The following is a 16011-nucleotide window of genomic DNA, read 5'->3' on the forward strand; positions in this document are numbered from 1 at the left end:
CACTCTATCACTGAACTACAACTGATTACTCAATGTCTTCCTTTAACATCCTGAAATCACAACACTGAAACATTTTCCAAAATTAACTTCATTCCCTGTCCACAAATTTGCTCTATTTGGTGTCCCCTGTGTCTGCTTCTGAGGCTTGGCAGAAACAAATCTTGATTGTTTCTTCTCTTAGCATCACCAGAGCCAACTGGTTAGCGAAGGCTGTGTTCAGTCTGCTCTTCCTGTAGCTGCTTGTATAAAACACGTTGTCGTCTTCTCTTGCCTAAGTTAGACTGAGTCAAATCTGTGGATCTGAGTTCATCCTTGTCTTCTCCATGTTTCTGCGTGAGAAACCTTTGCAGACATTAGTAATAACAACTACACCATGCATACAAGCCTTACATGTACACACATACAAACACACAAATCTGGTCATATTATTTTGTAGTTTAAAAGTGTTTCAGGGGCTGGAGAAATGGCTCAGCAGTTGAGGGCACTGACTGCTCTTCCAAAGATCCTGAGTTCAATTCCCAGCAACCACATGGTGGCTCACAACCATTTGTAATGGGATCTGGTGCCCTCTTCTGGTGTGTCTGAAGAGAGCAGTAGTGTACTCCCATAAATAAATAAATAAATAAATAAATAAATAAATAAATAAATAAATAAATCTTAAAAAAAAAGAATAAATTTTAAAAAATGTTTCAATAGTTTACCATTGCCCAAAATTCACTCCTAATATGTCTAGAGTACTGAACTTCAAGAATTTTTACTACAACCATGATAAAAAATATACTTTATACTATAAGCTAGAACATACATACCTATATGTTTTTAAAAATCAAAATATATTGTTTTGAGACAGAGTCTCATTCTCTAACCCAGGCTGATTTAAAGTCAAGGACCATCTACCCCGGTCTCCTGAGCGCTAGAGTTACAGGCGTGTCACCAGCCCCACTCCAAGAGCCTCCCTGCTCCAGTGCTGGTGGTCATACCTGAGGCTTCTCCCACTTAGCCAATATCCCCAGCCAACCTCCAGCAGGTTTAAAGGGCAAAGCCACTTGTGTTATGGGCGTCGCACTCCAGTGTGCTTTGTTCTGCTCCTTAGGTGCTGGCTGCAGCTCCGTGAGTTGCTCTGAGCGGTGAGGTAAAGCAGTGGTAGCAGAGCTTCTTTGGGAGCTGGCCCTGCCCTGCTTTGTTAGACCCCTCAGTCCGAGCTACAGCCTGTCATCCTGACGTACTTCTGCTTCCTCGAATGGTATCTTTTCTGGAGCAGTTCTCTCTGCTCCAAGTACTTCCTTTATTTCTCCATTCCACTCTTGCAGTGCAGACCTAACAAGAAGTTAGGTAAGTTCCAAGGAAAGAACACAGGGCAGGGGAGATAGCAGTCGGCGATGTGCTTACCTCACAAGCACAGAGTCCTGATTCAATCCTCAGCACACAGTTAAAAGTGTCAGTTACAGTGGCACGTGCTTGTCTTCCAGTACTTGGGAAGTCGAGGCAGGAGCAACCCTTAGGCTTTCTGGCCAGCCAGTCTAGCCCACTTGAGTGCTAAGCCAATATTTCCGAGGTCAAGATTGTTTCTGGCCTACACATGCATATTTAAAAAAAGGACAAATCCAGATATTTTCTATATTTTTTATCTTTCTGAACCTTGTCTTACTATTATGACATTTATCAAAATATATTGTAATTGGGGACTGGAGAGATGGCTCAACAGTTAAGAGCATTGTCTGCTCTTCCAGAGGTTGTGAGTTCAATTCCCAGCAGCCGTCTGATGATCATAACCATCTATACTGTGATCTGATGCCCTCTTCTGCCATGCAGGTGTACATGCAGATAGAGAGTGTCTGGACAGAGCAGCACTTCCTACATCCTGAGTCCATGTCAGAGTCAACTTCTCCTGCCTTGTGCTCCAGAGGCTTCCATTGACCCTTAATCAGGCTGGTTGTAGGGGTGCAATGCCTTTCACCTCAACCCTCAGAGGCAGGTGGATCCGTATCAGTCCAAAGCCAGCCTGGTCTGCATAAGACCATGTCTCACAAAAGAAAATAAAAAGGGAAACCAGAACATACACAATCGTGACTCCTCTGTAGCACACCACCCCCGTCCTGTTTTCTGTTGTTCTGACCTCAGGCTTTAGTCATAGGAAGGCCCTTGTCCTTTCTCAGACTCAGCAGGCATACTCTGCTGTCCCCTCTCTGAGGCCTTTCTTGACCACTGCCACCAAACAGCATCCATAATTGTGTTTGTCTTAACCCTTGTCACAGTTCCACATGCTCTTACTTATTTTCCTGCCTCCCACGTTGTCCCTGTCCTCAGCTGACAGGAGTTTTGGATAAGTTTTGTTTGCTGCTCTATTCCCAGGCCATGGGATAGTGTCTGGGTTCTACACACAAAAAGATGTGTTAAGGGAGGGAATTAATGCACAGGTTTGTTAAAAATACCACCTACAAAAGCCCTTCCACGGGAATACTCTTACCCAGACAATGTCAAGAAATTCCGTGGTGTACACCTAATCTCAGCACTTAGGAGTGAAGTAGGAGGCTCAAGAACTGAAGGTCATTAGCTGTTAGGAGTTCGAGGCTAGCCCAGCCACACGAGATCCTGCTTCAGTCCCTGCTCCACCCTTAAGCACACACAAAAATAACTACATTTCGCTAAGGCCTTAGAGTTTATGAAGTAGTTTCCTGTATTTCGTCTGCTTTAAACTATGCGACTATGCTCTGCAGTTGTTCCTCTATACTATTTTACTGCTTTCTGTGACGTTGAGAGAAACGAGTTGCCTTGTAAAAGCCACACAGATCATCCCAGTTTAGCCATTCCTCAGATGCTGTATTGTTCTGCTCAACCTCAGTTATAAAAAGGGGGGCGGGGGCAGGTCCATAAACCACTTCCTCTGCTTTTCCAGTGTCCACAGTATTTCCTGTGAGGGATTTGGATATCCTCCGTCTTCTACCACCCTGGCCTCCCAGACCATGCAAGGCTCTTGCTCAATCAGGCCTCCCAAAGCAGGCTGCTGAGAATAGCTCCTGGCAAATGACTTAGCTGCTGGAACCACACTCTGAGTGATTATCATGAAAGCTGAGAGACTCTGAGAATGGCAGCATTATTGTCCTGAATACTGTTACTGCATAATCCCAGAGAGGAGATTCCCCGAGTAGGATAAAGGAAAGCTCTATAAGATGGAGCACAGAAATGAGAGCCATTGGAGGAAATGACTCGGCAGTTGCCATCTTACTGTGTGATCATCCTTGTCCTCAGCAACATGCATGAGCTTGGCTTTGTCCTGTACCATAGACCTGAATCCCAAGACCCATCAGAGGCTGGTAGTGTCCATGTGTGTGGGGCACAGAGGAAGGAGAAATCATGGGATACTCTCGTCTTCCGAGCAGAGACATCCTTCAAGTATCATGGAGTTCAGGTTCAAGGGAAGGACACTGAGAGTCTAGCCCTGGGTCCTCTTTCTGTCTCTGGGCACGGCTGTGACTTACCAGACCTGGAATTAGCTCTTCCTGTGGAGGTCAGAGCTGTCAGGTCTGCTGTCCCCTTTTCTGTCTCTGTCTCTGTTCCGCAGAGGCCAGTGTGGTTGAAGAACGTCCTTAGAACCAGGCCTGTTCTCGGTGGTCACCAGCTTGAGCTGAGCTTATTGGTTTTGTGAGAAGATGTACAAACTCAGTCAGGGCTGAGAGAGTTTCCCACGTTAGCCTGTGAGACACGAGAAGATCCTTTCCTCTATCTTTTCTGGCCGAGTCGGATTCCAGAGTGTCTCCAGCTGTATGGGAGACCAGTCTCTGAAGATGGACACTGTTTCTGCAGAAACTGTGGCATGAAGTTGTCTTCTCATAGTGGGTCAAACCTTGTTAGACACAAGTGTTCTCCCATGGGTATCCTGAGATCAACTAAGGTCACATACTGCTAAGTGGCATTTGTCATGGGCTGGAGTGGTTAACTGGGTTTTAACCACCTAGTTTGTTATGGCCTAGGACATCCAGATGCATTTTACACAGCTGCGTCTCCTGGAGCCTGGCAACACCTGGCAGGAAATACATGTCTTCTCAGTGACTAATTTGAGTGAAATATAGAAGGAACCACAATGCTAGGCATATGGTGGTGCACACATTTAATCTCAGCACTCAGGAGACAGAGGCAAGCAGATCCTCTGAGGTCGAAGCCAGCCTGCTCTACATAGCAAATTCCAGGACAGCCAGGGCTACATAATAGAAACTCTGACTCAATGTTCCAACTTCCCAATTTGTGCCCAAAAAAGCCTGTTGAGAAAGACTTACTACTTGACCGTAGAATCTCCTGTAGGTGCGGTGTTGTACTGTTAAAGTGACAGGTAGCTCACCCCTGATGGTCGTGTGCACTCAGGAAGCCAATGGGCTTTATAATCTTTTTGTTATTATTTTGTAGATGACTAGATCAAGTGACACTTCTGGTTAGTTTGTAAAGGTATTTTGAGCCAGCTGGCTCAGGTCTGTTATCCCAGCCAGCACTCAGGAGGCTGAAGCAGGAGGAACACAAGTGAGTTGGATGCCAACATTGGTTACATAGCAGGTTAGAGGCCAGACTGGGCTACATAGTGAGACCATCACAGGGAAAAACAAAACAAACTATTTGACTTACTGTGATTTGGCTCTCCAAGTCTCTGGTAAATCATGTTTGATACAGACCAGTTTTGGTTGTTTTTTTTTTTTTTAAGGTTTATTAATTTTTATTATGTATGCAGCGTTCTGCCTGCATGTATTCCTGCAGGCCAGAAGAGGGCGCCAGATATTATTTATAAATGGTTATGCTGGGACTTGAACTCAGGACCTCTGCAGCGCTCTCTCCAGCCCCAGGCCAGTGTTTTTGAGTGAGGCTTCTTGGATTAACCCAGAGCTCAGAGCTGTCATCCAGGTAGCATTAGCCTTAGCCGCCTGATGATAAGGGGACTCAGTTTCTTGAGCTCATGTAAGATGAGACCCAGTCTAGCCAGTGTCAGCAGAGGTCTCATCTGACTCCACTCATTGGTGGAAGCCAACAATATATGTATGCATTTGGTTACTAGATTCACTCCCTAATAATACGTTTTTAAGTCCATGGATATGTGCTTTGCCTTATCCTTCTGTTAAATACCACCTATGGACAAATGTAGTCCAATCATTTACTTAACAGAGGGAAAATTAATTTACCATGAAGAAACTGCACTGGTGCTGAGTGCATTGAGATCTCTTGTGGGCAATATTTTTGAGTCCTTATTGATTAGACTTCATTGGGACTTAATTAGCTGTAATATTGCATAAGCATTTTATCACTGGGAATGCAAGACCCCACTTACATAATGCTTCTGATGGAGAATATGGCCTGCAGCTACTGCCAGAAAGCTTCCACTTAGAGGACGGTAACTCTGCCTCTTCTGAGTACTCATCAAGAACCACAGTGTCTCCCTGGGCGAAAGCACTGTGGAGAGGAACGAGGCTGGGAATGGGCGTCACTTGCCCGAGCCGTAAGTGCAGACAGAGGCACATCTTTAGATTCTGCACTCCATCTAGGGAAGAAAACCTGCAGGGCTTTGGTGTCTGTCCACCCAAGGAATACATCTCATGCCAGAGAGCTGGGTGTGGTGCCACACACGTGTGATCCCAGCACTTGGAAGGCAGAGGCAAGAGAATCACAAATCACCCTCAGCTATATGTCAGTTTCAAGACCTACCTGTGATCTATGAAAACCATTTAAGGGTTGGGGATTTAGCTCAGTGGTAGAGCGCTTGCCTAGCAAACGCAAGGCCCTGGGTTCGGTCCCCAGCTCCGGAGGAAAAAAAAAAAAAACATTTAAAGCTAGACCCGCTCATAAGAGTGAATCAGGCCTTGCCCTAGTCCCATTAGTTTACCCAAGTTTCCAGAAAACCAGGGACAAAAGTCACTGATAGTGTTCCAGTTATTACCATACATACCTGTCAGGCAAACTGTTTTCTGGATTACGGAAACCCTATATAGAGAAATAAAGAAGATTCCAAGTAGAAGAAGTGTGATTCCAGGGGTTGGGTAGTAACTAACCTTGGTTCCTGTGTACTAGGCACAGTTGACCTAACTACAATGCTCAGCAGGCTCTGTCCACCCCATGAGGTAGGCTAAAGAGGGGTGGTTAGGTTGTTGTGAAAATGAAGGCATAGCAAGGATGAGAGATGATCACTTAGAAAATGCCAGAACTAGGCTTTGAGCCTTAGCCGTCTGGCCCCAGAGAATTCCTAGCCATTTTCAGTTACATTGAGTTCTCAATAAATACACATCGGGTAAGTTTTTACAAGTATTTGGAGAGTCCTGGAGTGGATATCAAAGAAAGCATTAAGAGGAGGCTATGAGATTGCCCGGTAGGTAAAGGCACTCGCCACAAGGCCTGGTGACTTAAGTTCACTCTCCAAGACCACTCCGACCCCACCCCCACAAACACTTAATTACACATTTTAAAAACGTCTTCATTAGTAGCAGATACTTCAGACTTTGGGGTAAGACTGAGATACAATTCTGCCCCACTGTAGTGACAAGAGCAGTCTGCCCTTCCACACAGCTACAGCATGGGCAGCCTCTCATGAGCAGGGTAGCCCACGGGGTTCTTCTCAAGGTTGGCATTCATTACAGCTAATTGGGGTGTATCTGGCCCTTAGCCAGGAGCTCCCACTTTCTGGATTTTGATTCTGTCAGAGCTGGAAGAAAGTGCTGGGACAGGTAAATGGCAAGGGTGGTTTGGGGTGGCGTCTCAGTGGCAGAGTGATTGTCTGGTTATGTGCCAGGCCTGAGCTCAAACCAACCCCACCCTGCCAGGAAAGGGAAGGAGAAAGAAAAGTGGGGGGAGTGAAGAAATAGTTATTGTTTAATACATTGAGATATAGGTCAAGGCCTTTCTTGCTGTCTCCCTTGGCCTGAAAGAAGGCTTCACCGTCAGATCTGTCTGAGCTGTTTCCCTACAGGTTCTGTGTTTAGCCACTAGAGTGGCTTCACAGTTCACGATGGAGAACTCTCTCTGTTGTAGACTGTTGTGCTCAGTTCCAGACAACAGTGGGGATGAGATTTGTATTTAATGCGGTCATTTTGCCTAGCGCTGCTGCTCACCGTGTACAGCTTGGGATTGATCCGTGCTTATTGAAGTGAAAAGGCTAGTCCCAGCTTCTCAGGAAGATTGGGGGGTGGGGGTACACACACTGTCTTAATATTGTAATACCCCTGTAGAATTGTTTTACTCTATCTTTTTAATGTGGTTGTTTTGCTTGCATATGTGTATGCACTGAGTCAAGGCCTGGAACCACTTAGAGGCCAGCAGAGGACATCAGATCCTCTGGGACTGGAGGGTAGTGGTTGGGAGCTGCCATGTGCGTGCTGGGAACTGAACCCAGGTCCTGTGCAATTGCAGCCAGTGCTCACAACTGCTAAACCATCTCTCTCTCTCTCTCTCTCTCTCTCTCTCTCTCTCTCTCTCTAATGAATCAAATTTTGGTACAATCACTGCCAACTTAGGTCACTACACAAATACTAAAATTTCTGAATATTTAATTTCTAAAATACTAAAATATAGATACTACTTTAAATAGCCAGTCCTTCATCCTTAGATTTAGAAATGTGTGTGCAGTTCTATTTTGGCAATAGTCAATCAAAATTTATAAAGTATAAAGTTGATATGGTGGCCCATGCCTGTCTGTAACCCCAAATTTTGGGGGAAGTGGAGTAGGAGGACTATGAGTTCAAGGTCAGATTATAATATACAGTGAAGTCGTGTTTGTATTAAAGAGCAAAACAAATTCAGGGGCTGGTGACACACTTGGGAGGCACTGACAGGCAGATCTCTCTGAGTTTGAGGCCAGCCTGGTCTATTCAGAGTGAGTTACAGGATATCCAGGGCCACACAGAGAAACCCTGTCTTGAAAAAAACAAACAAACAAAAGCAAAACAAAAGTAAAACAGAACAATAAGGGCAACAAGGAGTGTGAGAGGTGGTGTCTCAGCGGTTAGGGGTGTGTGAGGTGGTGTCTGCTATCCCAGAGGACCTGGGTTTGATTCCAAGCACCTCAAAGTTGCTCACAACCATTTGCAACTCCCATTCCAGGATCCAACGCCTTCCTCTGGCCTCCACAGGCACTGCATGTACATGGTGCACATACATACAGATAGAACTCCTACAGACATAAAATAATAACACATAATAATAATATAAAAGTATTCAAAATTTTTAAAAAGAGTGTGTGTGTGTGTGTGTGTGTGTGTGTGTGTGTGTGTGTGTGGCCAAAGGACAACTTTTGGGAATTATTCTGTCCTTCCCTGTGGGTCTGGGGACTAAATACATGCCTTAAGCTTGGTATCAGGAGCTGCCCCCATTGCAGCCATACAACTCCGGCCTTGGATAAGGCTTTGTCTCGCACACATGGGTTCTCGCTGCATTTGTGGTGAGCTTGCACACTGAATGAATATTTTACATATAAATGTCTTGTTTGAAAACTGTTTTCCGGGGTTGGAGAGATGGCTCAGTGGTTAAGAGCACTGACTGCTCTTCCAGAGGTCCTGAGTTCAAATCCCAGCAACCACATGGTGGCTCACAACCATCTGTAATGAGATCTGGTGCCCTCTTCTGGTGTGTCTGAAGACAGCGACAGTGCACTTACATACAACAAATAAATCTCTTTAAAAAAAAAAAAAAGAAAAAAGAAAACTGTTTTCCTTCTTTTGGGGGGTGGGTTTTTTGAGGCAGAGTTTCTCTGTGTAGCCCTGGATGTCCTGGAATTTACCCAAGATGGCCCCAGAACTCACGGAGATCCACCTACCTCTGAGTTTAAAGGCCTGCGGCACTAGGCCCAGCCTTGGTGTAGATTTTCAAAGGGAAGCCAGGTCAAATAGGTTTCACAGCTGTGGGCTGTTGGCAGTGCCAGGGCCTCTCGGCAGAGGGGCAGGAGTCACTTCTAGGGCTTAGTGCACAGCAAAGTGGGGTTTCTAGCTCCAGCCAACGTCTTACCCAAAGCTGCCTTGGTGGAAGCCGAGCACAATGGCTACTGTAAAAACAGATCTGACTTCTCATTATCTCTGAAGAGATGAGGGCCAGAGGCTTATTTCCTGTTCATAGAGAAAAATGGCAGAACCAGGTTTGATGGTGCACATCTGTAGTCCCATCACCTGGAGGGATGATATCGTTGGTGCCAGCCTGGGCTACGTAGTGAGAAGTGGCTTCAAAGACAGGGAGGGGAGGAGACAGAGAGGCCACGCCAGGAGGGAATCTGAAAGAATATGAGAATGTTTTATTTGTGGTTTTCCTCTTGGAAAAAGCAGTCAGCATTACTGAGACACTGAGTCACGAACATCTGCAGGTCCAGAGCACAAAGCACCGCGAGTCCTGAACGCCGTGCAGGGCCTCCCAGCCCTCCCGCCATCCTGTGTCTGCCGAACCAGCTCTCCAGTTTCCATCCCTGACCCGCACAGAGCTTGCGAGTAACAGAGGCTGACAGTCGTGTGCCAACTTGCATCCAGATTCTGACATGCAGTTTAACTGTTTCAAGTTCTGAAAGTTGTTCATTATCCACAGAAAGGGGTGTTTTAGAGATTTGACCGCCAGTTAATTTTTGTTCCCATTTTGGATTTTGAGATTTAGAAAAATAGAGCTGTCTAAAATTTGGATTGCTATAAAAGCAATCTATATGAAGTAAACATTGATGGAACGCATGCTAAAATTGTCCAAAATATAGACTTTGGTGTTGAACACTTGAGAATCCCATATGTATTTAAGCATATGTATTGAGCATATGTCTTGTTGACTGGAAAGACTAAGAGACCAAACACCTTCTTCCACACACTTAGAGGAAGCATGGGTTTCTGGGTAATTGTTTCTTACGCTCTTACAATGTCCTCTGGCACCCAGATGTCTTCTCTTCCCACCAACTCAAAGGAGCTGTGCGTGTTTCTTTGAGAAGCTTCGTTTCTTTGAGACTGTTCCTCTGCCGCAGACCCAAAAGCAGGCTTGGTGATGCCCATAATTTGGCACTACTTGAAAGGTTAGAGGATGCCAGGCTTTCCTTCATGGGGTCAGTCCCAATGTAGGACAATCTGGTCCCACAGAGCTCTGTTCTCCTTGTCTGATTCCTTGGTTTGCAATGCCTGATTCGCCCATCCCCCACAATCACCAGAGTTCAGTCTTCAGTAGGACCTTTAATCCTAACCACTGAAATCATTAGCAGGTGAACACACCTCGCACACACACACACACACACACACACACACACACACACACGCACACGCACACGCATGCACGCACTTGCACACAGGTTTCCGTGCTCTCCTGCTCCCAGCCTCTCATACATTTGCTATCATCCCACCTCATGCTCCTTATCATCTCATTCATAGTCCCAACCACGATCTCTCTGCTCCATTTGGAACCTGCTTGTAGGTGACTCTAGTGAGGCTGTTTTTGGAGTTCACAGTTTTTGGTCATCAGCTGAATAAGAGAATTGTTCTGATTTGTTTTTCTAAAGCAATGCTGGATGCTACCTCAAACACTAAAAATGGTGTTTGTTTGTTTGTTTGTTTGTTTGTTTGTTTGAGGCAAGGCTTCTGTGTAGCCCAAACTGTCCTGGAATTCATTCTGTAGACCAGTCTGGCCCTGAACTCAGAGATCCTCCTGCCTCTGCCTCCTGAGTGCTGAGGTTAAAAATCTGTGCCACCACATCCAGTTATTAATAGTGTATTTTTAAAGGTATATTTAGATGAAGAATTCTCTAGGAGGGCTGGTGGGGTGGTTCACTGGATAAACGCCCTAGCCACACAAGCCTGCTAAGCCAAGTTTATTTCCTGGACCACTGACTGACCAGACAACCCTCCCTTAAAGGTTGAAGAAAATCGAATTCACAAAGTTAGCCTCTGACCTCTACACCCAGGCCATGTGTGCATGCATGAGTGCACACACCCCAGAAATCCAAATGCCTAGAAGACTGAGGCAGGAGGACCATGAGTTCAGGATTAGCCTGAGTCTGGCTTATCTCAGAAACAAACAAGAACAACAACAAGAATGAACACACTCTGCTGCTTAGTATCTGCCCAAGTTTCTTAGTGTCTCAGTTTCAACTTCTTACAAAATGTAGATTGTAATAGGTGTCGTGTACCGGTTGAATACTTAAGGGATTTAGTACTATGCCTGCCACACTACACACAACTAACATCGGCAGGTATGTCTCTGAAGGAATCACTCTACTGACATTTCATTTCCTTCTTTCTGCTTTTGACCCCATACAGCAGCAGACCTACATCTTTAGTAAATGATGGTTTTCTGGCAACTCCAGCCTGAAGCATGGGAATGACTATGTTATGTTGTGACTTCTTGGGTATTTTCTGTCTTGATTTTTGGTTTTGAGGTTTGTTTATTTGTTTGTTTGTTTTGAGACACTCTCACTCTGTAACTTAGTTTGCCCCAGAACTCCCAGCAGTGATCACGTAGCCCAGGCTGGCCTCAAACCTGTGGTAGTCAGCCTCCAGGTGATGAGCCACAGGCATGAACAGTTGCTCTCCACGTTTGTTACTTCTGGTTTGGGAACCAGAAGTTGGCCTTGATGCTTTTCCTGTCCCAGCTCCCAGATACTGAGATTCTAGGAATACCGCCACAGCTAGCTTCTTAGGGCATGCAGTTGTCAGCAAGGTTTGTCAGCCACGAGTGCTCTGCTCCTGCACCTGCCATTTGGGAAGACATGACTCATGTTGGGACGTTACATGGCTCTAAAAGGTACAGTTGCTGTCTTTGAAGCTTCTTCAAACAGAAGTCTTTGAATGACATCCTGAAGGCCACCCATGTGACACGTTTATAGTGAAAATGAGATTACCACATTGTACACAGACCATTCCTTTATCACTGTCACAGAGTTTTGAGAATTGGGGGTAGGTGGCCAAGGAGTACCTTACGTCCCCTTGTTATCCAGAATAGTGATCGGTAAAATTAGTAGCTGAGGGGTTGGGGATTTGGCTCAGTGGTAGGGCGCTTGTCTAGCAAGCGCAAGGCCCTGGGTTCGGTCCCCAGCTCCGAAAAAAAAAAAAAAAATTAGTAGCTGAGACCTGGGTGTGGCCTTGCCTGCACATAGTACACACCCTCCCTCAGCTCCTCAGATCGCCCATCCAAGTCTCATCCACGCTGATCAGAGAGAACCCTTTTCTTCATTGGATTATGACTTCCAGATCACATCTTGACACACAGAATCTGTCTTAGGCCTTGCCTGTGGACCATCCCTCAGACACTCGAAGGACAGCCCAAAACATCCCCTCCTGCTCACATCTGCCTTTCTCCATGGTAAATAAGCCTCATAATTCTTAAAATATTTCACTTGTTCTCCTGTCACAGGAATGAAGTGAATTTTTACACACACAGTGTTTACACACACACAAACACACCCTTACACCCTTGCTTAGCATCCCTCTCAAGCCAAACACCTTCAGCCTCCTTGAGAAAATTCTCTTCAAAGACAAAGGTGTTTGTTACCATCTCAGATAAAGTTGCTGACAGTCTTCATTCCATTCAGAAGGAAGCCCATTCCTGAAAGTCAATGTCTGTCAGCTCGGCAGGCCCCACACTGCGCATCCTGTAGTTAGCACTCCCTAGGAGGTGTCTCAGTCAGGGTTTCTATTCCTGCACAAACATCATGACCAAGAAGCAAAGTGGGGAGGAAAGGGTTTATTCAGCTTACACTTCCACGTTGCTGTTCATCACCAAAGGAAGTCAGGACTGGAACTCAAGCAGGTCAGGAAGCAGGAGCTGATGCAGAGGCCATGGGGGATGTTACTTACTGGCTTGCTTCCCCTGGCTTTCTCAGCTTGCTCTCTTATAGAACCCAGGACCACCAGCCCAAGGACGGCACCACCCACACTGGGTTGGGTCCCGCTTGATCACTAATTGAGAAAATGCCTTACAGCTGGGTCTCATGGAGGCATTTCCTCAAGGGAGGCTCCTTTCTCTGTGATAACTCCAGCTTGTGTCAGGTTGACACAGAAACCCAGTCAGCACAGGAGGATTGTGTTCCACAGGCCACAGTGATTTGGCTGAAGAGACTGCCTGGACTCGTGTGGGAAACAAACAAAAGCAATGTCAAGTGGGGCAGAGGCTGCCTCTCTAGCATGAGCGTAGAGCATCTCTGCTGTGTCCCACAGTCCTGGGTCTCAGCAGCAAAAGCTGTGCACCCTCTGGGAAGGGACAAGTGAGGAGCCACTCTCCTCCGACGGGCGTCCTGAGGGCTGGCAGATCACCCTTTGCTCTGCTTCATTCTCCTAGTGCTCACTTGAGTGTCCTGTGGTTGTGGTTGTAGGTTGGGAAGCGGTCATTGCTTTCATTTTCACCCTCTTCCATATCTTGTATAGAATAGCGTGTTCAGGTCTCATCTGAATTTAATTTTATGAGCTATATGATACTGAGAAAATGTGGCTTGATACTGAGTTCGGCCATGTTTCACCCTCTGCAACAGATGAAACGTGTTAGCTTCTGATCATCTGCCAGGTTCTACTCCGTATGACAGCTAGGATCAGCACACTTGCCCTTGTGCCACCGACACAAAGTGAGGTCCCTAATCTGGGGAATTGATGTAAACTCTTTGCCTCCTTGAATAATCACACATTAATGCAAGTTTGTGTACATAACTTCATAATTCCTTGTGAATTTTTTTTTGTGGTGAGTATTTCAGGGTCTCTTAGGATAAGAACTGTTAAGGATGACTGAGCAGAATTTTCAAAATCCTGAAATTAAGGTTTGCATTGGGACGTATTATGACAGGTTCTGCTTTTATTTGTTTGTTGTTTAAAGAAATTGCCTAGAAGAAGAACTCTTTGCTTTAAAAAGCAAGCCTGTTACAAACATTATGTGGCCTTGGTCCCCTGATGTCATAGGATAAATTTTGGGTAGAAAGACCAAAGAAAAAGAGTGGACTGCCACCTAGAGGCTTGAATAACAACATCGCAACTTCCAAAGCATACCCTGGCCTCCCTGCACTGAACTTCATGAATTAAGAACACCTACTTCTCTCTCTCTCTCTCTCTCTCTCTCTCTCTCTCTCTCTCTCTCAAATGATGACAGACTTGTATGTCATAGATGCTACACTGCTGGGTCTACACTTGCTACATAACTTTAGACTGGAGACACCATAGTCTTTCAGATAGGAATGGCCCTTGAATATACCTTGCTCATAAAGCAAAAACAAATTGGTATTTTTATTGAGCATCTGTTTTGGATTTCTGAAGTTATAATACAGTAAAAATTAAGAGTAAATCTTTTAAATGACTCTGAGTATATCTTTCATGATAGTGATGCTACCAGAAGTGCTATAGAAATTGCAGTGTTGAATCTGTTCTGGAAAAAAAAAATAGGTGAATAGAATGTACATCCTCCCAATGTCGCCTTATAGGACAATCAAGAGCACATCCTTATGGTAGCCGAATGTATTAACACTTCAATCCTGTTTGCTCATTTACAAATGAACCTTTATAGAACCTACTCTAGGATAGTTCTGAAGACGAAGTGAGATGAAAAGTATTTTCACAATACAGTCGTATTGAGATGAATATTCAATATTTACTCATATATTCAGTTCCCATCAGATATATAATCATTTTTTGTATTGGATAGTCCATATTGCTTATGGCAGTAGAAAAGACCCCGGCCTTGCATTGTGACAGAGATAGCCAACAAGTACAAATATGAAAAAGAGAAGTCTTTAAATAATAAAGAAAAGTCATGTGACACAGTGAAGAACAACTGAGCCTGTTTTCATGTCAGAGGTCAGGGATGAGTTTCTGATGAAGTGACAGTTAAACTCTTGCCTGCATGACAGGGAACCCTCCATGAGAAGACCTGTGGAGTATCCATTCCAACTAGAGGTCTAAGCATAGAGGCCAGACAGTGGAGAGAGCTGCATTGTGGGAAATTAGACAGTAACCTTTTAGGCCCAGGGCTTGTCGGTTTCATTTTGAGATCATGAGAAGAAACTATAGAGTTACTAAAGTGGTGTTGGTCTAGCCTTGACCTTAAACAAATGCCAGTGGAGAGTAAGACTAACGAAGCAAGAACCACGCAGAAAGACTGCCTAGGAACCTTTTCCGCTGCCCAAGCAAGCAGTGATGGCTGGGGAAGGACTGGTGTGGTTCGGGTAGATTGACCCTTTCGGCTCTGCGGGATTGAGGCAACATAACAGCTGTGGTTAACGGCACCACATCAGGGAGGGGCTGGGGAGATGATTCTTTGGGTAAACTGCTTGTGTTGCTGTGTTTGGATCCCTAGCACCCACGCAAACATAGGCATGGTGCTGCGCCTGTAATCCTAACACAGGGGGTGGGGTGTGTGCGAAGATCTCGGGTTCACTGGCCAGCTCATCTCCTGGAGCTGGTGAGCTTCAAATTTATGAGAGTCTCTGTCTCAAAAAATGTAGTGGAAACAATTGAGGAAGCCACCCTACCGTTACCTTTGACCTACATCCTTGTTCACATAAACAAATGGACCTGCACACATGTGCACACACCCAGGTGGACAGCCGGACTATTGGTTTGGATCTGGCTTGAAAACCATGTGACTGAGGACTCTGTGCTTAATCCGGGCCATTTCCAAATTGGGAAGGATGCTAGCGCACTGCTCTTAGGACTGTGGTGGGGCTGAGGTAGCAGTTGTAGAGTGCTGTGAAGATACATGAACAATGCAGCCTCATCCCTGTCTGCCTCCTGCCTCATAACTGCTGCTCCAGCACGGTCATCAGAACTCCCAGTTTGTACATGAGAAAGTTTTTAAGGTGGGTGGCTTTGAAATCAGAATACAGGTTTCTGATCTTGAACTCTTCTTCTCTCTCCAGTATAACCTGGAGTATGAGTTACCGAAAGAAAGTGCCCACTGGCTGCATCTGTAAGTGCTGCTACGTGTTCCTGGCGTTTGCTTTACATTAGGAAAGTTCTGTGGTGGCCTACGCCCCTGTGCCATGAGAAACGCCACACTGCACACCTAAGCCAAAGTCATTAATGTGCACATGATAGTGTGTGTGGGAGGCTAGAGCTGCCCATC

General features: G+C 45.5%; 1 protein-coding gene across 1 annotated transcript in view; it reads left to right on the plus strand.

The window, feature by feature from the left end:
• Sik3 (SIK family kinase 3) overlaps positions 1-16011 on the plus strand; it is a 208245-nt gene that overhangs the window by 161186 nt on the left and 31048 nt on the right.

This window comes from Rattus rattus, chromosome 8 (assembly GCF_011064425.1).
Source record: "Rattus rattus isolate New Zealand chromosome 8, Rrattus_CSIRO_v1, whole genome shotgun sequence".
Classification (NCBI taxonomy): Eukaryota; Metazoa; Chordata; class Mammalia; order Rodentia; family Muridae; genus Rattus; species Rattus rattus.